Raw genomic sequence first — 27,237 nt, 5'->3', positions numbered from 1 at the left:
ATGGGCTTCATGGATATCTCAGGGGCATCGATAATGGAGTGAGGATTTACAGTGGGCTACAGTAGCCTGAACAGGAAAGGGCTGGGATCAGGGAAGTGGTCAGCAGCTGGAATGGACGGAAGCTTGAGTTTACCAGGTGTTTTGGTCATTTCTGAATGCACTTAATCATAACTGGTGTATTTGATAGCATTGTATATACACTACACAGAAGAGGGATGGTCTTGACAGCTTTCTGGAGCACTGCATACCCCGATCTGAGGTGTCCTTACCTGCTGATGTGGGCTTTAGGTCTGAAAGGGAACCTTCTAGCAATGGTGAAACACTATGGCCGACCAATATTAAATAAACACCATGCGCTTTAGGGCCTGCACGATGAATGCCGCGTCCCAGTGTGGGTACAGGTGAACAGGCCTGGGGGTACTTTAGTCATCAGATAAAGCTCTCTAATTCAGAATTAAGTATCCATGCCCTAGTAAAGGGCTGCCACACAGCCACCTCTGGGTTCAATTTGCAGGAATGGTAATAACATGCAGAGAGTTCCAGATGTCTTCCTCCTTCTGATTTCAATCATATGTCCTGGTAATTATTTTATGAGTCCTATGGTACGCCGATCCATCCAGAGGCTGGAACATTGCTAGACTCTGTCTAATTCTCTTAGGTGGGTGTCCACAGTGGCTCAGGTCTTGCATTTCTGCCTCTTTCTAGTTCTCTTAGGTGGGTGTCCACATTGTCTCAGGTCTTAAATTGCTGCCTCTGTCTAGTTCTCTTAGGTGGGTGTCCACAGATGCCCAGGTCTTGCATTGCTGCCTCTGTCTAGTTCTCTTTGGTGGATATCCACTGTGGCTCCGTCTTATATTGCTGTCTCTGTCTAGTTCTCTCAGGTGGGTGATCACGGTGGCCCAGGTCTTGCATTGCTGCCTCTGTCTTGTTCTCTTAGGTGGGTGTCAACAGATGCCCAGGTCTTGCATTGCTGCCTCTGTCTAGTTTTCTTTGGTTGATGTCCACTGTGGCTCAGGTCTTATATTGCTGCCTCTGTCTAGTTCTCTCAGGTGGGTGTCCACAGTGGCTCAGGTCTTGCATTGCTGCCTCTGTCTAGTTATCTCAGGAGGGTGCCCACAGTGGATCGTGTCTTGCATTGCTGCCTCTGTCTAGTTCTCTTAGGTGGGTGACCACAGAGGCCCAGGTCTTGCATTGCTGCCTCTGTCTAGTTCTCTTAGTTGGGTGTCCACAGAGGCCCAGGTCTTGCATTGCTGACTCTGTCTAGTTCTCTTAGGTGGGTGTCCACAGAGGCCCAGGTATTGCATTGCTGCCTCTGTCTAGTTCTATTAGGTGGGTGACCACGGTGGCCCAGGTCTTATATTGCTGCCTCTGTCTAGTTCTCTCAGGTGGGTGACCACGGTGGCCCAGGTCTTGCATTGCTGCCTCTGTCTAGTTCTCTTAGGTGAGTTGCCACAGTGGCTCACGGCTTGTATTGCTGCCTCTGTCTAGTTCTCTTAGGTGGGTGTTCACAGTGGCTCAGGTCTTGCATTTCTGCCTCTGACTAGTTCTCTTAGGTGAGTGTCCACAGTGGCTGAAGGTCTTGCATTGCTGCCGCTGTCTAATTATCTTAGGGGGTGCTCACAGGGGATCAGGTCTTGCATTGCTGCCTCTGTCTATTTCTCTTAGGTGGGTGTGCACAGAGGCCCAGGTCTTGCATTGCTGCCTCTGTCTAGTTCTCTTAGGTGGGTGTCCACAGTGGCGCAGGTCTTGCATTGCTGCCTCTGTCTAGTTCTCTTAGGTGAGTTGCCACAGTGGCTCACGGCTTGTATTGCTGCCTCTGTCTAGTTCTCTTAGGTGAGTGTCCACAGTGGCTGAAGGTCTTGCATTGCTGCCGCTGTCTAATTATCTTAGGGGGTGCTCACAGGGGATCAGGTCTTGCATTGCTGCCTCTGTCTATTTCTCTTAGGTGGGTGTGCACAGAGGCCCAGGTCTTGCATTGCTGCCTCTGTCTAGTTCTCTTAGGTGGGTGACCACGGTGGCCCAGGTCTTGCATTGCTGCCTCTGTCTAGTTCTCTTAGGTGAGTTGCCACAGTGGCTCACGGCTTGTATTGCTGCCTCTGTCTAGTTCTCTTAGGTGGGTGTTCACAGTGGCTCAGGTCTTGCATTTCTGCCTCTGTCTAGTTCTCTTAGGTGGGTGTCCACAGTGGCTCGGGTCTTGCATTGCTGCCTCTGTCTATTTCTCTTAGGTGGGTGTCCACAGAGGCCCAGGTCTTGCATTGATGCCTCTGTCTAGTTCTCTTAGGTGGATGTCCACTGTGTCTCAGGTCTTATATTGGTGCCTCTGCCTAGTTCACTAAGGTGGATGCCCACAGTGGATGGGTCTTGCATTGCTGCCTCTCTCTAGTTCTCTTAGGTGGGTGTCTACTGTGGCTCAGGTCTTGCATTGCTGCCTCCGACTAGTTGTTTTAGGTGGGTGTCCACAGAGGCCCTGGTCTTGCATTACTGCCTCTGCTAGTTCTCTTAGTTGGGTGTCCACAGTGGCTCAGATCTTGCATTGCTGCCTCTGTCTAGTTCTCTTAGGTGGGTGTCCACTGTGGCTCAGGTCTTGCATTGCTGCCTCTGTCTAGTTCTCTTAGGTGGGTATCCACAGTGCCTCGGGTCTTGCATTGCTGCCTCTGTCTAGTTCTCTTAGGTGGGTGTCCACAGTGGCCCAGGTCTTGCATTGCTGCCTCTGACTAGTTCTCTCGGGTGGGTGTCCACAGTGGCTCAGGTCTTGCATTGCTGCCTCTATCTAGTTCTCTTAGGTGGGTGTGCACAGTGGCTCAGGTCTTGCGTTGCTGCCTCTGTCTAGTTCTCTCAGGTGGGTGTCCACAGTGGCTCAGGTCTTGCATTTCTGCCCCTGTCTAGTTATCTCAGGAGGGTGCCCACAGTGGATCGGGTCTTGCATTGCTGCCTCTGTCTAGTTCTCTTAGGTGGGTGACCACAGAGGCCCAGGTCTTGCATTGCTGCCTCTGTCTAGTTCTCTTAGGTGGGTGTCCACAGAGGCCCAGGTCTTGCATTGCTGCCTCTGTCTAGTTCTCTTTGGTGGATGTCCACTGTGGCTCAGGTCTTATATTGCTGCCTCTGTCTAGTTCTCTCAGGTGGGTGCCCACAGTGGATCGGGTTTGCATTGCTGACTCTGTCTAGTTCTCTTAGGTGGGTGTCCACAGAGGCCCAGGTATTGCATTGCTGCCTCTGTCTAGTTCTATTAGGTGGGTTTCCACAGAGGCCCAGGTCTTGCATTGCTGCCTCTGTCTAGTTCTCTCGGGTGGGTGTGCACAGTGGTTCAGGTCTTGCATTGCTGCCTCTATCTAGTTCTCTTAGGTGGGTGTCCACAGTGGCTCTGGTCTTGCATTGCTGCCTCTGTCTAGTTATCTCAGGAGGGTGCCCACAGTGGATCGTGTCTTGCATTGCGGCCTCGGTCTAGTTCTCTTAGGTGGGTGACCACAGAGGCCCAAGTCTTGCATTGCTGCCTCTGTCTAGTTCTCTTAGGTGGGTGTCCACAGAGGCCCAGGTCTTGCATTGCTGCATCTGTCTAGTTCTCATTGGTGGATGTCCACTGTGGCTCAGGTCTTATATTGCTGCCTCTGTCTAGTTCTCTCAGGTGGGTGCCCACGGTGGCCCAGGTCTTGCATTTCTGCCTCTGTCTAGTTCTCTTAGGTGAGTTGCCACAGTGGCTTACGGCTTGTATTGCTGCCTCTGTCTAGTTCTCTTAGGTGGGTGTTCACAGTGGCTCAGGTCTCGCATTTCTGCCTCTGACTAGTTCTCTTAGGTGAGTGTCCACAGTGGCTCAGGTCTTGCATTGCTGCCTCTGTCTAATTATTTTAGGGGGTGCTCACAGGGGATCAGGTCTTGCATTGCTGCCTCTGTCTATTTCTCTTAGGTGGGTGTCCACAGAGGCCCAGGTCTTGCATTGCTGCCTCTGTCTAGTTCTCTTAGGTGGGTGTCCACAGAGGCCCAGGTCTTGCATTGATGCCTCTGTCTAGTTCTCTTTGGTCGATGTCCACTGTGGCTCAGGTCTTATATTGGTGCCTCTGTCTAGTTCTCTCAGGTGGATGCCCACAGTGGATGGGGTCTTGCATTGCTGCCTCTCTCTAGTTCTCTTAGGTGGGTGTCTACTGTGGCTCAGGTCTTGCATTGCTGCCTCCGACTAGTTGTTTTAGGTGGGTGTCCACAGAGGCCCTGGTCTTGCATTACTGCCTCTGCTAGTTCTCTTAGTTGGGTGTCCACAGTGGCTCAGATCTTGCATTGCTGCCTCTGTCTAGTTCTCTTAGGTGGGTGTCCACTGTGGCTCAGGTCTTGCATTGCTGCCTCTGTCTAGTTCTCTTAGGTGGGTATCCACAGTGCCTCGGGTCTTGCATTGCTGCCTCTGTCTAGTTCTCTTAGGTGGGTGTCCACAGTGGCCCAGGTCTTGCATTGCTGCCTCTGCCTAGTTCACTAAGGTGGATGCCCACAGTGGATGGGTCTTGCATTGCTGCCTCTCTCTAGTTCTCTTAGGTGGGTGTCTACTGTGGCTCAGGTCTTGCATTGCTGCCTCCGACTAGTTGTTTTAGGTGGGTGTCCACAGAGGCCCTGGTCTTGCATTACTGCCTCTGCTAGTTCTCTTAGTTGGGTGTCCACAGTGGCTCAGATCTTGCATTGCTGCCTCTGTCTAGTTCTCTTAGGTGGGTGTCCACTGTGGCTCAGGTCTTGCATTGCTGCCTCTGTCTAGTTCTCTTAGGTGGGTATCCACAGTGCCTCGGGTCTTGCATTGCTGCCTCTGTCTAGTTCTCTTAGGTGGGTGTCCACAGTGGCCCAGGTCTTGCATTGCTGCCTCTGACTAGTTCTCTCGGGTGGGTGTCCACAGTGGCTCAGGTCTTGCATTGCTGCCTCTATCTAGTTCTCTTAGGTGGGTGTGCACAGTGGCTCAGGTCTTGCGTTGCTGCCTCTGTCTAGTTCTCTCAGGTGGGTGTCCACAGTGGCTCAGGTCTTGCATTTCTGCCCCTGTCTAGTTATCTCAGGAGGGTGCCCACAGTGGATCGGGTCTTGCATTGCTGCCTCTGTCTAGTTCTCTTAGGTGGGTGACCACAGAGGCCCAGGTCTTGCATTGCTGCCTCTGTCTAGTTCTCTTAGGTGGGTGTCCACAGAGGCCCAGGTCTTGCATTGCTGCCTCTGTCTAGTTCTCTTTGGTGGATGTCCACTGTGGCTCAGGTCTTATATTGCTGCCTCTGTCTAGTTCTCTCAGGTGGGTGCCCCCAGTGGATCGGGTTTGCATTGCTGACTCTGTCTAGTTCTCTTAGGTGGGTGTCCACAGAGGCCCAGGTATTGCATTGCTGCCTCTGTCTAGTTCTATTAGGTGGGTTTCCACAGAGGCCCGGGTCTTGCATTGCTGCCTCTGTCTAGTTCTCTCGGGTGGGTGTGCACAGTGGTTCAGGTCTTGCATTGCTGCCTCTATCTAGTTCTCTTAGGTGGGTGTCCACAGTGGCTCTGGTCTTGCATTGCTGCCTCTGTCTAGTTATCTCAGGAGGGTGCCCACAGTGGATCGTGTCTTGCATTGCGGCCTCGGTCTAGTTCTCTTAGGTGGGTGACCACAGAGGCCCAAGTCTTGCATTGCTGCCTCTGTCTAGTTCTCTTAGGTGGGTGTCCACAGAGGCCCAGGTCTTGCATTGCTGCATCTGTCTAGTTCTCATTGGTGGATGTCCACTGTGGCTCAGGTCTTATATTGCTGCCTCTGTCTAGTTCTCTCAGGTGGGTGCCCACGGTGGCCCAGGTCTTGCATTTCTGCCTCTGTCTAGTTCTCTTAGGTGAGTTGCCACAGTGGCTTACGGCTTGTATTGCTGCCTCTGTCTAGTTCTCTTAGGTGGGTGTTCACAGTGGCTCAGGTCTCGCATTTCTGCCTCTGACTAGTTCTCTTAGGTGAGTGTCCACAGTGGCTCAGGTCTTGCATTGCTGCCTCTGTCTAATTATTTTAGGGGGTGCTCACAGGGGATCAGGTCTTGCATTGCTGCCTCTGTCTATTTCTCTTAGGTGGGTGTCCACAGAGGCCCAGGTCTTGCATTGCTGCCTCTGTCTAGTTCTCTTAGGTGGGTGTCCACAGAGGCCCAGGTCTTGCATTGATGCCTCTGTCTAGTTCTCTTTGGTCGATGTCCACTGTGGCTCAGGTCTTATATTGGTGCCTCTGTCTAGTTCTCTCAGGTGGATGCCCACAGTGGATGGGGTCTTGCATTGCTGCCTCTCTCTAGTTCTCTTAGGTGGGTGTCTACTGTGGCTCAGGTCTTGCATTGCTGCCTCTGACTAGTTTTCTTAGGTGGGTGTCCACAGAGGCCCTGGTCTTGCATTACTGCCTCTGTCTAGTTATCTTAGTTGGGTGTCCACAGTGGCTCAGATCTTGCATTGCTGCCTCTGTCTAGTTCTCTCAGGTGGGTGCCCACAGTGCCTCGGGTCTTGCATTGCTGCCTCTGTCTAGTTCTCTTAGGTGGGTGTCCACTGTGGCTCAGGTCTTGCATTGTTGCCTCTGTCTAGTTCTCTTAGGTGGGTACCCACAGTGGCTCAGGTCTTGCATTTCTGCCTCTTTCTAGTTCTCATACGTGGGTGCCCACAGTGCCTCAGGTCTTGCATTGCTGCCTCTGTCTAGTTCTCTTAGGTGGGTGTCCACAGTGGCTCAGGTCTTGCATTGCTGCCTCTGTCTAGTTCTCTCGTGTGTGTGTCCTCAGTGGCTCAGGTCTTGCATTGCTGCCTCTATCTAGTTCTCTTAGGTGGGTGTGCACAGTGGCTCAGGTCTTGCGTTGCTGCCTCTGTCTAGTTTTCTCAGGTGGGTGTACACATTGGCTCAGGTCTTGCATTTCAGCCTTTTTCTAGTTCTCTTAGGTGGGTGCCCACAGTGCATTGGGTCTTGCATTGCTGCCTCTGTCTAGTTCTCTCGTGTGTGTGTCCTCAGTGGCTCAGGTCTTGCATTGCTGCCTCTATCTAGTTCTCTTAGGTGGGTGTGCACAGTGGCTCAGGTCTTGCGTTGCTGCCTCTGTCTAGTTCTCTCAGGTGGGTGTACACATTGGCTCAGGTCTTGCATTTCTGCCTTTTTCTAGTTCTCTTAGGTGGGTGCCCACAGTGCCTTGGGTCTTGCATTGCTGCCTCTGTCTAGTTCTCTTAGGTGGGTGTCCACAGTGGCTCAGGTCTTGCATTGCTGCCTCTGTCTAGTTCTCTCAGGTGGGTGTCCACAGTGGCTCAGGTCTTGCATTGCTGCCTCTGTCTAGTGCTCTTAGGTGGGTGTCCACAGTGGCTCAGGTCTTGCATTGCTGCCTCTGTCTAGTTCTCTTAGGTGGGTGTCCACAGTGGCTCAGGTCTTGCATTGCTGCCTCTGTCTAATTATCCCAGGTGGGTGTCCACAGAGGGCCAGGTCTTGCATTGATTCATCTGTCTAGTTCTCTTTGGTGGATGTCCACTGTGGCTGAAGTCTTATATTGGTGCCTCTGTCTAGTTCTCCCAGGTGGTTGCCCACAGTGGATTGGGTCTTGCATTGCTGCCTCTGTCTAGTTCTCTTAGGTGGGTGTCCACAGAGCCCCAAGTCTTGTTTTGATGCGTCTTTCTAGTTCTCTTTGGTGGATGTCCACTGTGGCTCAGGTCTTATATTGGTACCTCTGTCTAGTTCACTAAGGTGGATGCCCACAGTGGATGGGGTCTTGCATTGCTGCCTCTCTCTAGTTCTCTTAGGTAGGTGTCTACTGTGGCTCAGGTCTTGCATTGCTGCCTCTGACTCGTTGTCTTAGGTGGGTGTCCACAGAGGCCCTGGTCTTGCATTACTGCCTCTGTCTAGTTCTCTTAGTTGGGTGTCCACAGTGGCTCAGGTCTTGTATTGCTGCCTCTGTCTACTTCTCTTAGGTGGGTATCCACAGTGCCTCGGGTCTTGCATTGCTGCCTCTGTCTAGTTCTCTTAGGTGGGTGTCCACAGTGGCTCAGGTCTTGCATTGCTGCCTCTGTCTAGTTCTCTCGGGTGGGTTTCCACAGTTGCTCAGGTCTTGCATTGCTGCCTCTATCTAGTTCTCTTAGGTGGGTGTGCACAGTGGCTCAGGTCTTGCGTTGCTGCCTCTGTCTAGTTCTCTCAGGTGGGTGTCCACAGTGGCTCAGGTCTTGCATTTCTGCCTCTGTCTAGTTATCTCAGGAGGGTGCCCACAGTGGATCGGGTCTTGCATTGCTGCCTCTGTCTAGTTCTCTTAGGTGGGTGAGCACAGAGGCCCAGGTCTTGCATTGCTGTCTCTGTCTAGTTCTCTTAGGTGGGTGTCCACAGAGGCCCAGGTCTTATATTGCTGCCTCTGTCTAGTTCTCTCAGGTGGGTGCCCACAGTGGATCGGGTTTGCATTGCTGACTCTGTCTAGTACTCTTAGGTGGGTGTCCACAGAGGGCCAGGTATTGCATTGCTGCCTTTGTCTAGTTCTATTAGGTGGGTGTCCACAGAGGCCCAGGTCTTGCATTGCTGCCTCTGTCTAGCTCTCTCGGGTGGGTGTCCACAGTGGCTCAGGTCTTGCATGGCTGCCTCTATCTAGTTCTCTTAGGTGGGTGTGCACAGTGGCTCAGGTCTTGCGTTGCTGCCTCTGTCTAGTTCTCTTAGGTGGGTGTCCACAGTGGCTCTGGTCTTGCATTGCTGCCTCTGTCTAGTTATCTCAGGAGGGTGCCCACAGTGGATCGGGTCTTGCATTGCTGCCTCTGTCTAGTTCTCTTAGGTGGGTGACCTCAGAGACCCAGGTCTTGCTTTGCTGCCTCTGTCTAGTTCTCTTAGGTGGGTGTCCACAGAGGCCCAGGTCTTGCATTGCTGCATCTGTCTAGTTCTCTTTGGTGGATGTCCACTGTGGCTCAGGTCTTATATTGCTGCCTCTGTCTAGTTCTCTCAGGTGGGTGCCCGCAGTGGATCGGGTTTGCATTGCTGACTCTGTCTAGTTCTCTTAGGTGGGTGTCCACAGAGGCCCAGGTATTGCATTGCTGCCTCTGTCTAGTTCTATTAGGTGGGTGACCACGGTGGCCCAGGTCTTGCATTGCTGCCTCTGTCTAGTTCTCTTAGGTGAGTTGCCACAGTGGCTCACGTCTTGTATTGCTGCCTCTGTCTAGTTCTCTTAGGTGGGTGTTCACAGTGGCTCAGGTCTTATATTGCTGCCTCTGTCTAGTTGCTCAGGTGGGTGACCACGGTGGCCCAGGTCTTGCATTGCTGCCTCTGTCTAGTTCTCTTAGGTGAGTTGCCACAGTGGCTCACGGCTTGTATTGCTGCCTCTGTCTAGTTCTCTTAGGTGGGTGTTCACAGTGGCTCAGGTCTTGCATTTCTGCCTCTGACTAGTTCTCTTAGGTGAGTGTCCACAGTGGCTGAAGGTCTTGCATTGCTGCCGCTGTCTAATTATCTTAGGGGGTGCTCACCGGGGATCAGGCCTTGCATTGCTGCCTCTGTCTATTTCTCTTAGGTGGGTGTGCACAGAGGCCCAGGTCTTGCATTGCTGCCTCTGTCTAGTTCTCTTAGGTGGGTGTCAACAGAGGCCCAGGTCTTGCATTGATGCCTCTGTCTAGTTCTCTTTGGTGGATGTCCACTGTGTCTCAGGTCTTATATTGGTGCCTCTGTCTAGTTCACTAAGGTGAATGCCCACAGTGGATGGGGTCTTGCATTGCTGCCTCTCTCTAGTTCTCTTAGGTGGGTGTCAACTGTGGCTCAGGTCTTGCATTGCTGCCTCCGACTAGTTGTTTTAGGTTGGTGTCCACAGAGGCCCTGGTCTTGCATTACTGCCTCTGCTAGTTCTCTTAGTTGGGTGTCCACAGTGGCTCAGATCTTGCATTGCTGCCTCTGTCTAGTTCTCTTAGGTGGGTGTCCACTGTGGCTCAGGTCTTGCATTGCTGCCTCTGTCTAGTTCACTTAGGTGGGTATCCACAGTGCCTCGGGTCTTGCATTGCTGCCTCTGTCTAGTTCTCTTAGGTGAGTGTCCACAGTGGCCCAGGTCTTTCATTGCTGCCTCTGACTAGTTCTCTCGGGTGGGTGTCCACAGTGGCTCAGGTCTTGCATTGCTGCCTCTATCTAGTTCTCTTAGGTGGGTGTGCACAGTGGCTCAGGTCTTGCGTTGCTGCCTCTGTCTAGTTCTCTCAGGTGGGTGTCCACAGTGGATCGGGTCTTGCATTGATGCCTCTGTCTAGTTCTCTTAGGTGGGTGACCACAGAGGCCCAGGTCTTGCATTGCTGCCTCTGTCTAGTTCTCTTAGGTGGGTGTCCACAGAGGCCCAGGTCTTGCATTGCTGCCTCTGTCTAGTTCTATTAGGTGGGTGTCCACAGAGGCCCAGGTCTTGCATTGCTGCCTCTGTCTAGTTCTCTCGGGTGGGTGTCCACAGAGGCCCAGGTCTTGCACAGTGGTTCAGGTCTTGCATTGCTGCCTCTATCTAGTTCTCTTAGGTGGGTGTCCACAGTGGCTCTGGTCTTGCATTGCTGCCTCTGTCTAGTTATCTCAGGAGGGTGCCCACAGTGGATCGGGTCTTGCATTGCTGCCTCTGTCTAGTTCTCTTAGGTGGGTGACCACAGAGGCCCAAGTCTTGCATTGCTGCCTCTGTCTAGTTCTCTTAGGTGGGTGTCCACAGAGGCCCAGGTCTTGCATTGCTGCATCTGTCTAGTTCTCTTTGGTGGATGTCCACTGTGGCTCAGGTCTTATATTGCTGCCTCTGTCTAGTTCTCTCAGGTGGGTGCCCACGGTGGCCCAGGTCTTACATTTCTGCCTCTGTCTAGTTCTCTTAGGTGAGTTGCCACAGTGGCTCACGGCTTGTATTGCTGCCTCTGTCTAGTTCTCTTTGGTGGGTGTTCACAGTGGCTCAGGTCTTGCATTTCTGCCTCTGACTAGTTCTCTTAGGTGAGTGTCCACAGTGGCTCAGGTCTTGCATTGCTGCCTCTGTCTAATTATTTTAGGGGGTGCTCACAGAGGCCCAGGTCTTGCATTGATGCCTCTGTCTAGTTCTCTTTGGTCGATGTCCACTGTGGCTCAGGTCTTATATTGGTGCCTCTGTCTAGTTCTCTCAGGTGGATGCCCACAGTGGATGGGGTCTTGCATTGCTGCCTCTCTCTAGTTCTCTTAGGTGGGTGTCTACTGTGGCTCAGGTCTTGCATTGCTGCCTCTGACTAGTTTTCTTAGGTGGGTGTCCACAGAGGCCCTGGTCTTGCATTGCCGCCTCTGTCTAGTTATCTTAGTTGGGTGTCCACAGTGGCTCAGATCTTGCATTGCTGCCTCTGTCTAGTTCTCTCAGGTGGGTGCCCACAGTGCCTCGGGTCTTGCATTGCTGCCTCTGTCTAGTTCTCTTAGGTGGGTGTCCACTGTGGCTCAGGTCTTGCATTGTTGCCTCTGTCTAGTTCTCTTAGGTGGGTACCCACAGTGGCTCAGGTCTTGCATTTCTGCCTCTTTCTAGTTCTCATAAGTGGGTGCCCACAGTGCCTCAGGTCTTGCATTGCTGCCTCTGTCTAGTTCTCTCGTGTGTGTGTCCTCAGTGGCTCAGGTCTTGCATTGCTGCCTCTATCTAGTTCTCTTAGGTGGGTGTGCACAGTGGCTCAGGTTTTGCGTTGCTGCCTCTGTCTAGTTCTCTCAGGTGGGTGTACACATTGGCTCAGGTCTTGCATTTCTGCCTCTGTCTAGTGCTCTTAGGTGGGTGTCCACAGTGCCTTGGGTCTTGCATTGCTGCCTCTGTCTAGTTCTCTTAGGTGGGTGTCCACAGTGGCTCAGGTCTTGCATTGCTGCCTCTGTCTAGTTCTCTCAGGTGGGTTTCCACAGTGGCTCAGGTCTTGCATTGCTGCCTCTGTCTAGTGCTCTTAGGTGGGTGTCCACAGTGGCTCAGGTCTTGCATTGCTGCCTCTGTCTAGTTCTCTTAGGTGGGTGTCCACAGTGGCTCAGGTCTTGCATTGCTGCCTCTGTCTAATTATCCCAGGTGGGTGTCCACAGAGGCCCAGGTCTTGCATTGATTCATCTGTCTAGTTCTCTTTGGTGGATGTCCACTGTGGCTGAAGTCTTATATTGGTGCCTCTGTCTAGTTCTCCCAGGTGGTTGCCCACAGTGGATTGGGTCTTGCATTGCTGCCTCTGTCTAGTTCTCTTAGGTGGGTGTCCACAGAGCCCCAAGTCTTGTTTTGATGCGTCTGTCTAGTTCTCTTTGGTGGATGTCCACTGTGGCTCAGGTCTTATATTGGTACCTCTGTCTAGTTCACTAAGGTGGATGCCCACAGTGGATGGGGTCTTGCATTGCTGCCTCTCTCTAGTTCTCCTAGGTGGGTGTCTACTGTGGCTCAGGTCTTGCATTGCTGCCTCTGACTAGTTGTCTTAGGTGGGTGTCCACAGAGGCCCTGGTCTTGCATTACTGCCTCTGTCTAGTTCTCTTAGTTGGGTGTCCACAGTGGCTCAGGTCTTGTATTGCTGCCTCTGTCTAGTTCTCTTAGGTGGGTATCCACAGTGCCTCGGGTCTTGCATTGCTGCCTCTGTCTAGTTCTCTTAGGTGGGTGTCCACAGTGGCTCAGGTCTTGCATTGCTGCCTCTGTCTAGTTCTCTCGGGTGGGTTTCCACAGTTGATCAGGTCTTGCATTGCTGCCTCTATCTAGTTCTCTTAGGTGGGTGTGCACAGTGGCTCAGGTCTTGCGTTGCTGCCTCTGTCTAGTTCTCTCAGGTGGGTGTCCACAGTGGCTCAGGTCTTGCATTTCTGCCTCTGTCTAGTTATTTCAGGAGGGTGCCCACAGTGGATCGGGTCTTGCATTGCTGCCTCTGTCTAGTTCTCTTAGGTGGGTGACCACAGAGGCCCAGGTCTTGCATTGCTGTCTCTGTCTAGTTCTCTTAGGTGGGTGTCCACAGAGGCCCAGGTCTTGCATTGCTGCCTCTGTCTAGTTCTCTTTGGTGGATGTCCACTGTGGCTCAGGTCTTATATTGCTGCCTCTGTCTAGTTCTCTCGGGTGGGTGCCCACAGTGGATCAGGTTTGCATTGCTGACTCTGTCTAGTACTCTTATTTGGGTGTCCACAGAGGCCCAGGTATTGCATTGCTGCCTCTGTCTAGTTCTATTAGGTGGGTGTCCACAGAGGCCCAGGTCTTGCATTGCTGCCTTTGTCTAGTTCTCTCGGGTGGGTGTCCACAGTGGCTCAGGTCTTGCATGGCTGCCTCTATCTAGTTCTCTTAGGTGGGTGTGCACAGTGGCTCAGGTCTTGCGTTGCTGTCTCTGTCTAGTTCTCTCAGGAGGGTGCCCACAGTGGATCGGGTCTTGCATTGCTGCCTCTGTCTAGTTCTCTTAGGTGGGTGACCTCAGAGGCCCAGGTCTTGCATTTCTGCCTCTGTCTAGTTCTCTTAGGTGGGTGTCCACAGAGGCCCAGGTCTTGCATTGCTGCATCTGTCTAGTTCTCTTTGGTTGATGTCCACTGTGGCTCAGGTCTTATATTGCTGCCTCTGTCTAGTTCTCTCAGGTGGGTGCCCGCAGTGGATCGGGTTTGCATTGCTGACTCTGTCTAGTTCTCTTAGGTGGGTGTCCACAGAGGCCCAGGTATTGCATTGCTGCCTCTGTCTAGTTCTCTTAGGTGGGTGTCCACAGAGGCCCAGGTCTTGCATTGCTGCCTCTGTCTAGTTCTCTTAGGTGGGTGTCCACAGAGGCCCAGGTCTTGCATTGCTGCCTCTGTCTAGTTCTATTAGGTGGGTGTCCACAGAGGCCCAGGTCTTGCATTGCTGCCTCTGTCTAGTTCTATTAGGTGGGTGTCCACAGAGGCCCAGGTCTTGCATTGCTGCCTCTGTCTAGTTCTCTCGGGTGGGTGTCCACAGAGGCCCAGGTCTTGCACAGTGGTTCAGGTCTTGCATTGCTGCCTCTATCTAGTTCTCTTAGGTGAGTGTCCACAGTGGCCCAGGTCTTTCATTGCTGCCTCTGACTAGTTCTCTCGGGTGGGTGTCCACAGTGGCTCAGGTCTTGCATTGCTGCCTCTATCTAGTTCTCTTAGGTGGGTGTGCACAGTGGCTCAGGTCTTGCGTTGCTGCCTCTGTCTAGTTCTCTCAGGTGGGTGTCCACAGTGGATCGGGTCTTGCATTGATGCCTCTGTCTAGTTCTCTTAGGTGGGTGACCACAGAGGCCCAGGTCTTGCATTGCTGCCTCTGTCTAGTTCTCTTAGGTGGGTGTCCACAGAGGCCCAGGTCTTGCATTGCTGCCTCTGTCTAGTTCTATTAGGTGGGTGTCCACAGAGGCCCAGGTCTTGCATTGCTGCCTCTGTCTAGTTCTCTCGGGTGGGTGTCCACAGAGGCCCAGGTCTTGCACAGTGGTTCAGGTCTTGCATTGCTGCCTCTATCTAGTTCTCTTAGGTGGGTGTCCACAGTGGCTCTGGTCTTGCATTGCTGCCTCTGTCTAGTTATCTCAGGAGGGTGCCCACAGTGGATCGGGTCTTGCATTGCTGCCTCTGTCTAGTTCTCTTAGGTGGGTGACCACAGAGGCCCAAGTCTTGCATTGCTGCCTCTGTCTAGTTCTCTTAGGTGGGTGTCCACAGAGGCCCAGGTCTTGCATTGCTGCATCTGTCTAGTTCTCTTTGGTGGATGTCCACTGTGGCTCAGGTCTTATATTGCTGCCTCTGTCTAGTTCTCTCAGGTGGGTGCCCACGGTGGCCCAGGTCTTACATTTCTGCCTCTGTCTAGTTCTCTTAGGTGAGTTGCCACAGTGGCTCACGGCTTGTATTGCTGCCTCTGTCTAGTTCTCTTTGGTGGGTGTTCACAGTGGCTCAGGTCTTGCATTTCTGCCTCTGACTAGTTCTCTTAGGTGAGTGTCCACAGTGGCTCAGGTCTTGCATTGCTGCCTCTGTCTAATTATTTTAGGGGGTGCTCACAGAGGCCCAGGTCTTGCATTGATGCCTCTGTCTAGTTCTCTTTGGTCGATGTCCACTGTGGCTCAGGTCTTATATTGGTGCCTCTGTCTAGTTCTCTCAGGTGGATGCCCACAGTGGATGGGGTCTTGCATTGCTGCCTCTCTCTAGTTCTCTTAGGTGGGTGTCTACTGTGGCTCAGGTCTTGCATTGCTGCCTCTGACTAGTTTTCTTAGGTGGGTGTCCACAGAGGCCCTGGTCTTGCATTGCCGCCTCTGTCTAGTTATCTTAGTTGGGTGTCCACAGTGGCTCAGATCTTGCATTGCTGCCTCTGTCTAGTTCTCTCAGGTGGGTGCCCACAGTGCCTCGGGTCTTGCATTGCTGCCTCTGTCTAGTTCTCTTAGGTGGGTGTCCACTGTGGCTCAGGTCTTGCATTGTTGCCTCTGTCTAGTTCTCTTAGGTGGGTACCCACAGTGGCTCAGGTCTTGCATTTCTGCCTCTTTCTAGTTCTCATAAGTGGGTGCCCACAGTGCCTCAGGTCTTGCATTGCTGCCTCTGTCTAGTTCTCTCGTGTGTGTGTCCTCAGTGGCTCAGGTCTTGCATTGCTGCCTCTATCTAGTTCTCTTAGGTGGGTGTGCACAGTGGCTCAGGTTTTGCGTTGCTGCCTCTGTCTAGTTCTCTCAGGTGGGTGTACACATTGGCTCAGGTCTTGCATTTCTGCCTCTGTCTAGTGCTCTTAGGTGGGTGTCCACAGTGCCTTGGGTCTTGCATTGCTGCCTCTGTCTAGTTCTCTTAGGTGGGTGTCCACAGTGGCTCAGGTCTTGCATTGCTGCCTCTGTCTAGTTCTCTCAGGTGGGTTTCCACAGTGGCTCAGGTCTTGCATTGCTGCCTCTGTCTAGTGCTCTTAGGTGGGTGTCCACAGTGGCTCAGGTCTTGCATTGCTGCCTCTGTCTAGTTCTCTTAGGTGGGTGTCCACAGTGGCTCAGGTCTTGCATTGCTGCCTCTGTCTAATTATCCCAGGTGGGTGTCCACAGAGGCCCAGGTCTTGCATTGATTCATCTGTCTAGTTCTCTTTGGTGGATGTCCACTGTGGCTGAAGTCTTATATTGGTGACTCTGTCTAGTTCTCCCAGGTGGTTGCCCACAGTGGATTGGGTCTTGCATTGCTGCCTCTGTCTAGTTCTCTTAGGTGGGTGTCCACAGAGCCCCAAGTCTTGTTTTGATGCGTCTGTCTAGTTCTCTTTGGTGGATGTCCACTGTGGCTCAGGTCTTATATTGGTACCTCTGTCTAGTTCACTAAGGTGGATGCCCACAGTGGATGGGGTCTTGCATTGCTGCCTCTCTCTAGTTCTCCTAGGTGGGTGTCTACTGTGGCTCAGGTCTTGCATTGCTGCCTCTGACTAGTTGTCTTAGGTGGGTGTCCACAGAGGCCCTGGTCTTGCATTACTGCCTCTGTCTAGTTCTCTTAGTTGGGTGTCCACAGTGGCTCAGGTCTTGTATTGCTGCCTCTGTCTAGTTCTCTTAGGTGGGTATCCACAGTGCCTCGGGTCTTGCATTGCTGCCTCTGTCTAGTTCTCTTAGGTGGGTGTCCACAGTGGCTCAGGTCTTGCATTGCTGCCTCTGTCTAGTTCTCTCGGGTGGGTTTCCACAGTTGATCAGGTCTTGCATTGCTGCCTCTATCTAGTTCTCTTAGGTGGGTGTGCACAGTGGCTCAGGTCTTGCGTTGCTGCCTCTGTCTAGTTCTCTCAGGTGGGTGTCCACAGTGGCTCAGGTCTTGCATTTCTGCCTCTGTCTAGTTATTTCAGGAGGGTGCCCACAGTGGATCGGGTCTTGCATTGCTGCCTCTGTCTAGTTCTCTTAGGTGGGTGACCACAGAGGCCCAGGTCTTGCATTGCTGTCTCTGTCTAGTTCTCTTAGGTGGGTGTCCACAGAGGCCCAGGTCTTGCATTGCTGCCTCTGTCTAGTTCTCTTTGGTGGATGTCCACTGTGGCTCAGGTCTTATATTGCTGCCTCTGTCTAGTTCTCTCGGGTGGGTGCCCACAGTGGATCAGGTTTGCATTGCTGACTCTGTCTAGTACTCTTATTTGGGTGTCCACAGAGGCCCAGGTATTGCATTGCTGCCTCTGTCTAGTTCTATTAGGTGGGTGTCCACAGAGGCCCAGGTCTTGCATTGCTGCCTTTGTCTAGTTCTCTCGGGTGGGTGTCCACAGTGGCTCAGGTCTTGCATGGCTGCCTCTATCTAGTTCTCTTAGGTGGGTGTGCACAGTGGCTCAGGTCTTGCGTTGCTGTCTCTGTCTAGTTCTCTCAGGAGGGTGCCCACAGTGGATCGGGTCTTGCATTGCTGCCTCTGTCTAGTTCTCTTAGGTGGGTGACCTCAGAGGCCCAGGTCTTGCATTTCTGCCTCTGTCTAGTTCTCTTAGGTGGGTGTCCACAGAGGCCCAGGTCTTGCATTGCTGCATCTGTCTAGTTCTCTTTGGTTGATGTCCACTGTGGCTCAGGTCTTATATTGCTGCCTCTGTCTAGTTCTCTCAGGTGGGTGCCCGCAGTGGATCGGGTTTGCATTGCTGACTCTGTCTAGTTCTCTTAGGTGGGTGTCCACAGAGGCCCAGGTATTGCATTGCTGCCTCTGTCTAGTTCTCTTAGGTGGGTGTCCACAGAGGCCCAGGTCTTGCATTGCTGCCTCTGTCTAGTTCTCTTTGGTGGATGTCCACTGTGGCTCAGGTCTTATATTGCTGCCTCTGTCTAGTTCTCGTTGGTGTATGTCCACGGTGGCCCAGGTCTTGCATTGCTGCCTCTGTCTAGTTCTCTTAGGTGAGTTGCCACAGTGGCTCAGGTCTTGCATTGCTGCCTCTGTCTAGTTCTCTTAGGTGGGTGTCCACAGTAGCTCAGGTCTTGCAATGCTGCCTATGTCTAGTTCTCTCAGGTGGGTGTCCACAGTGGCTCAGGTCTTGCATTGCTGCCTCTGTCTAGTTCTCTCAGGTGGGTGCCCACAATGGATGGGGTCTTGCATTGCTGCCTCTGTCTAGTTCTCTTAGGAGGGTGTCCACAGAGGCCTTGGTCTTACATTGCTGCCTCTGTCTAGTTCTCTTAGTTGGGTGTCCACAGTGGCTCAGATCTTGCATTGCTGCCTCTGTCTAGTTCTCTTAGGTGGGTGCCCACAGTGGCTCAGGTCTTGCATTGCTGCCTCCATCTAGTTCTCTCAGGTGGGTGTCCACAGTGGCTCAGGTCTTGCATTGCTGCTCTCTCTAGTTCTCTTAGGTGGGTGTCCACAGTGGCTCGGGTCTTGCATTGCTGCCTCTGTCTAGTGCTCTTAGGTGGGTGTCCACAGTGGCTCGGGTCTTGCATTGCTGCCTCTGTCTAGTGCTCTTAGGTGGGTGTCCACAGTGGCTCAGGTCTTGCATTACTGCCTCTGTCTAGTTTTCTTAAATGGGTGTCCACAGTGGCCCAGGTCTTGCATTGATGCCTCTGTCTAGTTCTCTCAGGTGGGTGTCCACAGTGGCTCAGGTCTCGCATTGCTGCCTCTGTCTAATTATCTCAGGTGGGTGTCCACAGTGGCTCAGGTCTTGCATTGCTGCTTCTCTCTAGTTCTCTTAGGTGGGTGTCCACAGTGGCTCGGGTCTTGCATTGCTGCCTCTGTCTAGTGCTCTTAGGTGGGTGTCCACAGTGGCTCAGGTCTTGCATTACTGCCTCTGTCTAGTTTTCGTAGATGGGTGTCCACAGTGGCCCAGGTCTTGCATTGATGCCTCTGTCTAGTTCTCTCAGGTGGGTGTCCAGAGTGGCTCAGGTCTCACATTGCTGCCTCTGTCTAATTATCTCAGGTGGGTGTCCACAGTGGCTCAGGTCTTGCATTGCTTTCTCTCTCTAGTTCTCTTAGGTGGGTGTCCACAGTGGCTCGGGTCTTGCATTGCTGCCTCTGTCTAGTGCTCTTAGGTGGGTGTCCACAGTGGCTCGGGTCTTGCATTGCTGCCTCTGTCTAGTGCTCTTAGATGGGTGTCCACAGTGGCTCAGGTCTTGCATTGCTGCCTCAGTCTAGTTTTCTTAGATGTGTGTCCACAGTGGCTCAGGTCTTGCATTGATGCCTCTGTCTAGTTCTCTCAGGTGGGTGCCCGCAGTGGATCGGGTTTGCATTGCTGACTCTGTCTAGTTCTCTTAGGTGGGTGTCCACAGAGGCCCAGGTATTGCATTGCTGCCTCTGTCTAGTTCTCTTAGGTGGGTGTCCACAGAGGCCCAGGTCTTGCATTGCTGCCTCTGTCTAGTTCTCTTTGGTGGATGTCCACTGTGGCTCAGGTCTTATATTGCTGCCTCTGTCTAGTTCTCGTTGGTGTATGTCCACGGTGGCCCAGGTCTTGCATTGCTGCCTCTGTCTAGTTCTCTTAGGTGAGTTGCCACAGTGGCTCAGGTCTTGCATTGCTGCCTCTGTCTAGTTCTCTTAGGTGGGTATCCACAGTAGCTCAGGTCTTGCAATGCTGCCTATGTCTAGTTCTCGTTGGTGTATGTCCACGGTGGCCCAGGTCTTGCATTGCTGCCTCTGTCTAGTTCTCTCAGGTGGGTGTCCACAGTGGCTCAGGTCTTGCATTGCTGCCTCTGTCTAGTTCTCTCAGGTGGGTGCCCACAATGGATGGGGTCTTGCATTGCTGCCTCTGTCTAGTTCTCTTAGGAGGGTGTCCACAGAGGCCTTGGTCTTACATTGCTGCCTCTGTCTAGTTCTCTTAGTTGGGTGTCCACAGTGGCTCAGATCTTGCATTGCTGCCTCTGTCTAGTTCTCTTAGGTGGGTGCCCACAGTGGCTCAGGTCTTGCATTTCTGCCTCTTTCTAGTTCTCTTAGGTGGGTGCCCACAGTGCCTCGGGTCTTGCATTGCTGCCTCTGTATAGTTCTCTTAGGTGGTTGTCCACAGTGGCTCAGGTCTTGCATTGCTGCCTCCATCTAGTTCTCTCAGGTGGGTGTCCACAGTGGCTCAGGTCTTGCATTGCTGCTCTCTCTAGTTCTCTTAGGTGGGTGTCCACAGTGGCTCGGGTCTTGCATTGCTGCCTCTGTCTAGTGCTCTTAGGTGGGTGTCCACAGTGGCTCGGGTCTTGCATTGCTGCCTCTGTCTAGTGCTCTTAGGTGGGTGTCCACAGTGGCTCAGGTCTTGCATTACTGCCTCTGTCTAGTTTTCTTAAATGGGTGTCCACAGTGGCCCAGGTCTTGCATTGATGCCTCTGTCTAGTTCTCTCAGGTGGGTGTCCACAGTGGCTCAGGTCTCGCATTGCTGCCTCTGTCTAATTATCTCAGGTGGGTGTCCACAGTGGCTCAGGTCTTCCATTGCTGCTTCTCTCTAGTTCTCTTAGGTGGGTGTCCACAGTGGCTCGGGTCTTGCATTGCTGCCTCTGTCTAGTGCTCTTAGGTGGGTGTCCACAGTGGCTCAGGTCTTGCATTACTGCCTCTGTCTAGTTTTCGTAGATGGGTGTCCACAGTGGCCCAGGTCTTGCATTGATGCCTCTGTCTAGTTCTCTCAGGTGGGTGTCCAGAGTGGCTCAGGTCTCACATTGCTGCCTCTGTCTAATTATCTCAGGTGGGTGTCCACAGTGGCTCAGGTCTTGCATTGCTGCCTCTTTCTAGTTCTCTTAGGTGGGTGTCCACAGTGGCTCGGGTCTTGCATTGCTGCCTCTGTCTAGTGCTCTTAGGTGGGTGTCCACAGTGGCTCGGGTCTTGCATTGCTGCCTCTGTCTAGTGCTCTTAGATGGGTGTCCACAGTGGCTCAGGTCTTGCATTGCTGCCTCAGTCTAGTTTTCTTAGATGTGTGTCCACAGTGGCTCAGGTCTTGCATTGCTGCCTCTGTCTAGTTCTCTTAGGTGGGTGTCCACAGTGGCTCAGGTCTTGCATTGCTGCCTCTGTCTAATTATCTCAGGTAGGTGCTCATAGTGGATCGGGTCTTGCATTGCTGCCTCTGTCTAGTTCTCTAAGGTGGGTGTCCACAGAGGCCCAGGTCTTGCATTGATGCCTCTGTCTAGTTCTCGTTGGTGGATGTCCACTGTGGCTCAGGTCTTATATTGCTGCCTCTGTTTAGTTCTCTTAGGTGGGTGTCCACAGAGGCCCAGGTCTTGCATTGATGCCTCTGTCTAGTTCTCTTTGGTGGGTGTCCACTGTGGCTCAGGTCTTGCATTGCTGCCTCTGTCTAGTTCTCTTAGGTGGGTGTCCACAGTGGCTCTGGTCTTGCATTGCTGCCTCTGTCTAGTTCTCTTAGGGCGGTGTCCACAGAGGCCCAGGTCTTGCATTGCTGCCTCTGTCTAGTTCTCTTTGGTAGATGTCCACTGTGGCTCAGGTCTTATATTGCTGCCTCTGTCTAGTTCTCTCAGGTGGGTGCCGACAGTGGATCGGGTTTGCATTGCTGACTCTGTCTAGTTCTATTAGGTGGGTGTCCACAGAGGCCCAGATCTTGCATTGCTGCCTCTGTCTAGTTCTCTGAGGTGAGTTGCCACAGTGGCTCACGGCTTGCATTGCTGCCTCTGTCTAGTTCTCTTAGGTGGGTGTTCACAGTGGCTCAGGTCTTGCATTTCTGCCTCTGACTAGTTCTCTTAGGCGAGTGTCCACAGTGGCTCAGGTCTTGCATTGCAACCTCTGTCTAGTTTTCTTAGACGGGTGTCCACAGTGGCTCTGGTCTTGCATTGATGCCTCTGTCTAGTTCTATCAGGTGGGTGCCCACAGTGGCTCAGGTCTTGCATTGCTGCCTCTGTCTAATTATCTCAAGTGGGTGTCCACAGAGGCCCAGGTCTTGCATTGCTGCCTCTGTCTAGTTCTCTGAGGTGAGTTGCCACAGTGGCTCACGGCTTGCATTGCTGCCTCTGTCTAGTTCTCTTAGGTGGGTGTTCACAGTGGCTCAGGTCTTGCATTGCTGCCTCTGTCTAGTTCTCTTAGGTGAGTGTCTACAGTGGCTCAGGTCTTGCATTGCTTCCTCTGACTAGTCTTTTTAGGTGGGTGTCCACAGAGGCCTTGGTCTTGCATTGCTGCCGCTGTCTAGTTCTCTTAGGTGGGTGCCCACAGTGGCTCAAGTCTTACATTGCGGCCTCTGTCTAGTTCCCTTCGGTGGGTGTCCACTGTGGCCCAGGTCTTGCATTGCTGCCTCTGTCTAGTTCTCTTAGGTGGGTGTCCACAGTGGCTCAGGTCTTACATTTCTGCCTCTTTCTAGTTCTCTTAGATGGGTGCCCACAGTGCCTCGGGTCTTGCATTGCTGCCTCTGTCTAGTTCTCTTAGGTGGTTGTCCACAGTGGCTCGGGTCTTGCATTGCTGCCTCTGTCTAGTTCTCTCAGGTGGGTGTCCACAGTGGCTCTGGTCTTGCATTGCTGCCTCTCTCTAGTTCTATTAGGTGGGTGTCCACAGTGGCTCGGGTCTTGCATTGCTGCCTCTGTCTAGTGCTCTTAGGTGGGTGTCCACAGTGGCTCGGGTCTTGCATTGCAGCTTCTGTCTAGTGCTCTTAGGTGGGTGTCCACAGTGGCTCAGGTCTTGCATTACAACCTCAGTCTAGTTTTCCTAGATGGGTGTCCACAGTGGCTCAGGTCTTGCATTGATGCCTCTGTCGGGTTCTCTCAGGTGGGTGTCCACAGTGGCTCAGTCTTGCATTGCTGCCTCTGTCTAATTATCTCAGGTGGGTGCTCACAGTGGATCGGGTCCTGCATTGCTGCCTCTGTCTAGTTCTCTTAGGTGGGTGTCCACAGAGGCCCAGGTCTTGCATTGATTCCTCTGTCTAGTTCTCTTTGGTGGATGTCCACTGTGGCTCAGGTCTTATATTGGTGCCTCTGTCTAGTTCTCGCAGGTGGGTGCCCACAGTGGATGGGGTCTTGCATTGCTGCCTCTGTCTAGTTCTCTTAGGTGGGTGTCCACAGGAGCTCAGGTCTTGCATTTCTGCCTCTTTCTAGTTCTCTTAGGTGGGTGCCCACAGTGCCTCAGGTCTTGCATTGCTGCCTTTGTTTAGTTCTCTTAGGTGGTTGTCCACAGTGGCTCGGGTCTTGCATTGCTGCCTCTGTCTAGTTCTCTTAGGTGGGTGTCCACAGTGGCTCGGGTCTTGCATTGCTGCCTCTGTCTAGTGCTCTTAGGTGGGTGTCCACAGTGGCTCGGGTCTGGCATTGCTGCCTCTGTCTAGTGCTTCTAGGTGGGTGTCCACAGTGGCTCAGGTCTTGCATTGCTGCCTCTGTCTACTTCTCTTAGGTGCGTGTCCACAGTGGCCCAGGTCTTGCATTGATGCCTCTGTCTAGTTCTCTCAGGTGGGTGTCCACAGTGGCTCGGGTTTTGCATTGCTGCCTCTCTCTAGTTCTCTTAGGTGGGTGTCCACAGTGGCTCAGGTCTTGCATTGCTGCCTCTCTCTAGTTCTCTTAGGTGGGTGTCCACAGTGGCTCGGGTCTTGCATTGCTGCCTCTGTCTAGTGCTCTTAAGTGGGTGTCCACAGTGGCTCAGGTCTTGCATTGATGCTTGTGTCTAGTTCTCTCAGGTGGGTGTCCACAGTGGGTCAGGTCTTGCATTGCTGCCTCTGTCTCTAATTATCTCAGGTGGGTGTCCACAGTGACTCAGGTCTTGCATTGCTGCCTCTCTCTAGTTCTCTTAGGTGGGTGTCCACAGTGGCTCGGGTCTTGCATTGCTGCCTCTGTCTAGTGCTCTTAGGTGGGTGTCCACAGTGGCTCGGGTCTTGCATTGCTGCCTCTGTCTAGTGCTCTTAGGTGGGTGTCCACAGTGGCTCAGGTCTTGCATTGCTGCCTCAGTCTAGTTTTCTTAGATGTGTGTCCACAGTGGCTCAGGTCTTGCATTGATGCCTCTGTCTAGTTCTCTCAGGTGGGTGTCCACAGGGGCTGAGGTCTTGCATTGCTGCCTCTGTCTAATTATCTCACGTTGGTGCTCATAGTGGATCGGGTCTTGCATTGCTGCCTCTGTCTAGTTCTCTTAGGTGGGTGTCCACAGAGGCCCAGGTCTTGCATTGATGCCTCTGTCTAGTTCTCTTTAGTGGATGTCCACTGTGGCTCAGGTCTTATATTGGTGCCTCTGTATAGTTCTCTCAGGTGGGTGCCCACAGTGGATGGGGTCTTGCATTGCTGCCTCTGTTTAGTTCTCTTAGGTGGGTGTCTACACTGGCTCAGGACTTGCATTGCTGCCTCTGACTAGTTTTCTTATGTGGGTGTCCACAGAGGCCCTGGTCTTGCATTGCGGCCTCTGTCTAGTTCTCTTAGGTGGGTGTCCACAGTGGCTCAGGTCTTGCATTGCTGCCTCTGTCTAGTGCTCTTAGGTGGGTGTCCACAGTGGCTCGGGTCGTGCATTGCTGCCTCTGTCTAGTTCTCTTAGGTGGTTGTCCACCGTGGCTCGGGTCTTGCATTGCTGCCTCTGTCTAGTGCTCTTAGGTGGGTGTCCACAGTGGCTCGGGTCTTGCATTGTTGCCTCTGTCTAGTTCTCTTAGGTGGTTGTCCACCGTGGCTCATGTCTTGCATTGCTGCCTCTGTCTAATGCTCTTAGGTGGGTGTCCACAGTGGCTCAGGTCTTGCATTGCTGCCTCTGTCTAGTTCTCTTAGGTGGGTGTCTACAGTGGCTCAGGTGTTGCATTACTGCCCCTGTCTAGTTCTCTCAGGTGGGTGTCCACTGGGCTCAGGTCTTGCATTGCTGCCTCTGTCTAGTGCTCTTAGGTGGGTGTCCACAGAGGCCCTGGTCTTGCATTGCTGCCTCTGTCTAGTTCTCTTAGGTGGGTATCCACAGTGGCTCAGGTCTTGCATTTCTGCCTTTTTCTAGTTCTCTTAGGTGGGTGCCCAAAGTGCCTCGGGTCTTGCATTGCTGCCTCGATCTAGTTCTCCTAGGTGGGTGTCCACAGTGGCTCAGGTCTTGCATTGCTGCCTCTGTCTAGTTCTCTTAGGTGGATGTCCACAGTTCCTCAGGTCTTGCATTGCTGCCTCTGTCTAGTTCTCTCAGGTGGGTGTCCACAGTGGCTCAGGTCTTGCATTGCTGCATCTGTCTAGTGCTCTTAGGTGGGTGTCCACAGTGGCTCAGGTCTTGCATTCTGCTGCCTCTGTCTGGTTCTCTTAGGTGGGTGTCCACAGTGGCTCAGGTCTTGCATTGCTGCCTCTGTCTAGTGCTCTTAGGTGGGTGTCCACAGTGGCTCAGGTCTTGCATTGCTGCCTCTGTCTAGTTCTCTCAGGTAGGTGTCCACGGGGCTCAGGTCTTGCATTGCTGCCTCTGTCTAGTCCTCTTAGGTGGGTGTCCACAGTGGCTCAGGTCTTGCATTGCTGCCGCTGTCTAGTGTTCTTAGCTGGGTGTCCACAGAGGTCCAGGTCTTGCATTGCTGCTCTCTCTAGTTCTCTAAGGTGGGTGTCCACAGAGGCCCAAGTCTTGCATTGATGCCTCTGTCCAGTTCTCTTTGGTAGATGTCCACTGTGGCTCAGTTCTTATATTGTTGCCTCTGTCTAGTTCTTCCAGGTGGGTGTCCACAGTGGATGGGGTCTTGCATTGCTGCCTCTGTCTAGTTCTCTTAGGTGAGTGTCTACAGTGGCTCAGGTCTTGCATTGCTGCCTCTGACTAGTTCTCTTAGTTGGGTGTCCACAGTGGCTCAGATCATGCATTGCTGCCTCTGTCTAGTTCTCTTAGTTGGGTGCCCACAGTGGTTCAAGTCTTACATTGCGGCCTCTGTCTAGTTCTCTTCGGTGGGTGTCCACTGTGGCCCGGGTCTTGCATTGCTGCCTCTGTCTAGTTCTCTTAGGTGGGTGTCCACAGTGGCTCAGGTCTTACATTTCTTCCTCTGTCTAGTTCTCTCAGGTGGGTGTCCACAGTGGCTCTGGTCTTGCCTGGCTGCCTCTGTCTTGTTCTCTTAGGTGGGTGTCCACAGTGGCTCAGGTCTTGCATTGATGCCTCTGTCTAGTTCTCTCAGGTGGGTGTCCACAGAGGCCTTGGTGTTACATTGATGCCTCTGTCTAGTTCTCTCAGGTGGGTGCCCACAGTGCCTCGGGTCTTGCATTGCTGCCTTTGTATAGTTCTCTTAGGTGGTTGTCCACAGTGGCTCAGGTCTTGCATTGCTGCCTCTGTCTAGTTCTCTCAGGTGGGTGTCCACAGTAGCTCAGGTCTTGCATTGCTGCCTCTGTCTCGTTCTCTTAGGTGGGTGTCCACAGTGGCTCAGGTCTTGCATTGCTGCCTCTGTCTAGTTCTCTTAGGTGGGTGTCCACAGTGGCTCAGGTATTGCATTGCTGCCTCTGTCTAGTTCTCTTAGGTGGGTGTCCACAGTGGCTCAGATATTGCATTGCTGCCTCTGTCTAGTTCTCTTAGGTGGGTGCCCACAGGGGCTCAAGTCTTACATTGCGGCCTCTGTCTAGTTCTCTTAGGTGGGTGTCCACAGGAGCTCAGGTCTTGCATTTCTACCTCTTTCTAGTTCTCTTAGGTGGGTGCCCACAGTGCCTCAGGTCTTGCATTGCTGCCTTTGTATAGTTCTCTTAGGTGTTTGTCTACAGTGGCTCGGGTCTTGCATTGCTGCCTCTGTCTAGTTCTCTTAGGTGGGTGTCCACAGTGGCTCGGGTCTTGCATTACTGCCTCTGTCTAGTGCTCTTAGGTGGGTGTCCACAGTGGCTCGGGTCTGGCATTGCTGCCTCTGTCTAGTGCTTTTAGGTGGGTGTCCACAGTGGCTCAGGTCTTGCATTGCTGCCTCTGTCTACTTCTCTTAGGTGGGTGTCCACAGTGGCCCGGGTCTTGCATTGATGCCTCTGTCTAGTTCTCTCAGGTGGGTGTCCACAGTGGCTCGGGTCTTGCATTGCTGCCTCTCTCTAGTTCTCTTAGGTGGGTGTCCACAGTGGCTCAGGTCTTGCATTGCTGCCTGTCTCTAGTTCTCTTAGGTGGGTGTCCACAGAGGCTCGGGTCTTGCATTGCTGCCTCTGTCTAGTGCTCTTAGGTGGGTGTCCACAGCTTCTCAGGTCTTGCATTGATGCTTGTGTCTAGTTCTCTCAGGTGGGTGTCCACAGTGGCTCGGGTCTTGCATTGCTGCCTCTCTCTAGTTCTCTTAGGTGGGTGTCCACAGTGGCTCGGGTCTTGCATTGCTGCCTCTGTCTAGTGCTCTTAGGTGGGTGTCCACAGTGGCTCAGATCTTGCATTGCTGCCTCAGTCTAGTTTTCTTAGATGTGTGTCCACAGTGGCTGAGGTCTTGCATTGATGCCTCTGTCTAGTTCTCTCAGGTGGGTGTCCACAGTGGCTGAGGTCTTGCATTGCTGCCTCTGTCTAATTATCTCACGTTGGTGCTCATTGTGGATCGGGTCTTGCATTGCTGCCTGTGTCTAGTGCTCTTAGGTGGGTGTCCACAGTGGCTCGGGTCTTGCATTGCTGCCTCTGTCTAGTTCTCTTAGGTGGTTGTCCACCGTGGCTCGGGTCTTGCATTGCTGCCTCTGTCTAATGCTCTTAGGTGGGTGTCCGCAGTGGCTCAGGTCTTGCATTACTGCCTCTGTCTAGTTCTCTCAGGT

The 27,237-nt window shown here is 52.9% G+C and overlaps 1 protein-coding gene across 1 annotated transcript in view; it reads left to right on the top strand.

Moving 5' to 3' along the window:
- The window catches only part of LOC138517048 (uncharacterized), a 341,761-nt gene that overhangs the window by 97,462 nt on the left and 217,062 nt on the right, over positions 1 to 27,237 (top strand). The window lies entirely within an intron of this gene.

This window comes from Ambystoma mexicanum, chromosome 6q (genome assembly GCF_040938575.1).
Source record: "Ambystoma mexicanum isolate Mex_15411 chromosome 6q, UKY_AmexF1_1, whole genome shotgun sequence".
NCBI lineage: Eukaryota > Metazoa > Chordata > Amphibia > Caudata > Ambystomatidae > Ambystoma > Ambystoma mexicanum.
The sequence above is the reverse complement of the archived record's forward strand: the minus strand, read 5'-3'. Positions and strand labels throughout refer to the sequence as shown.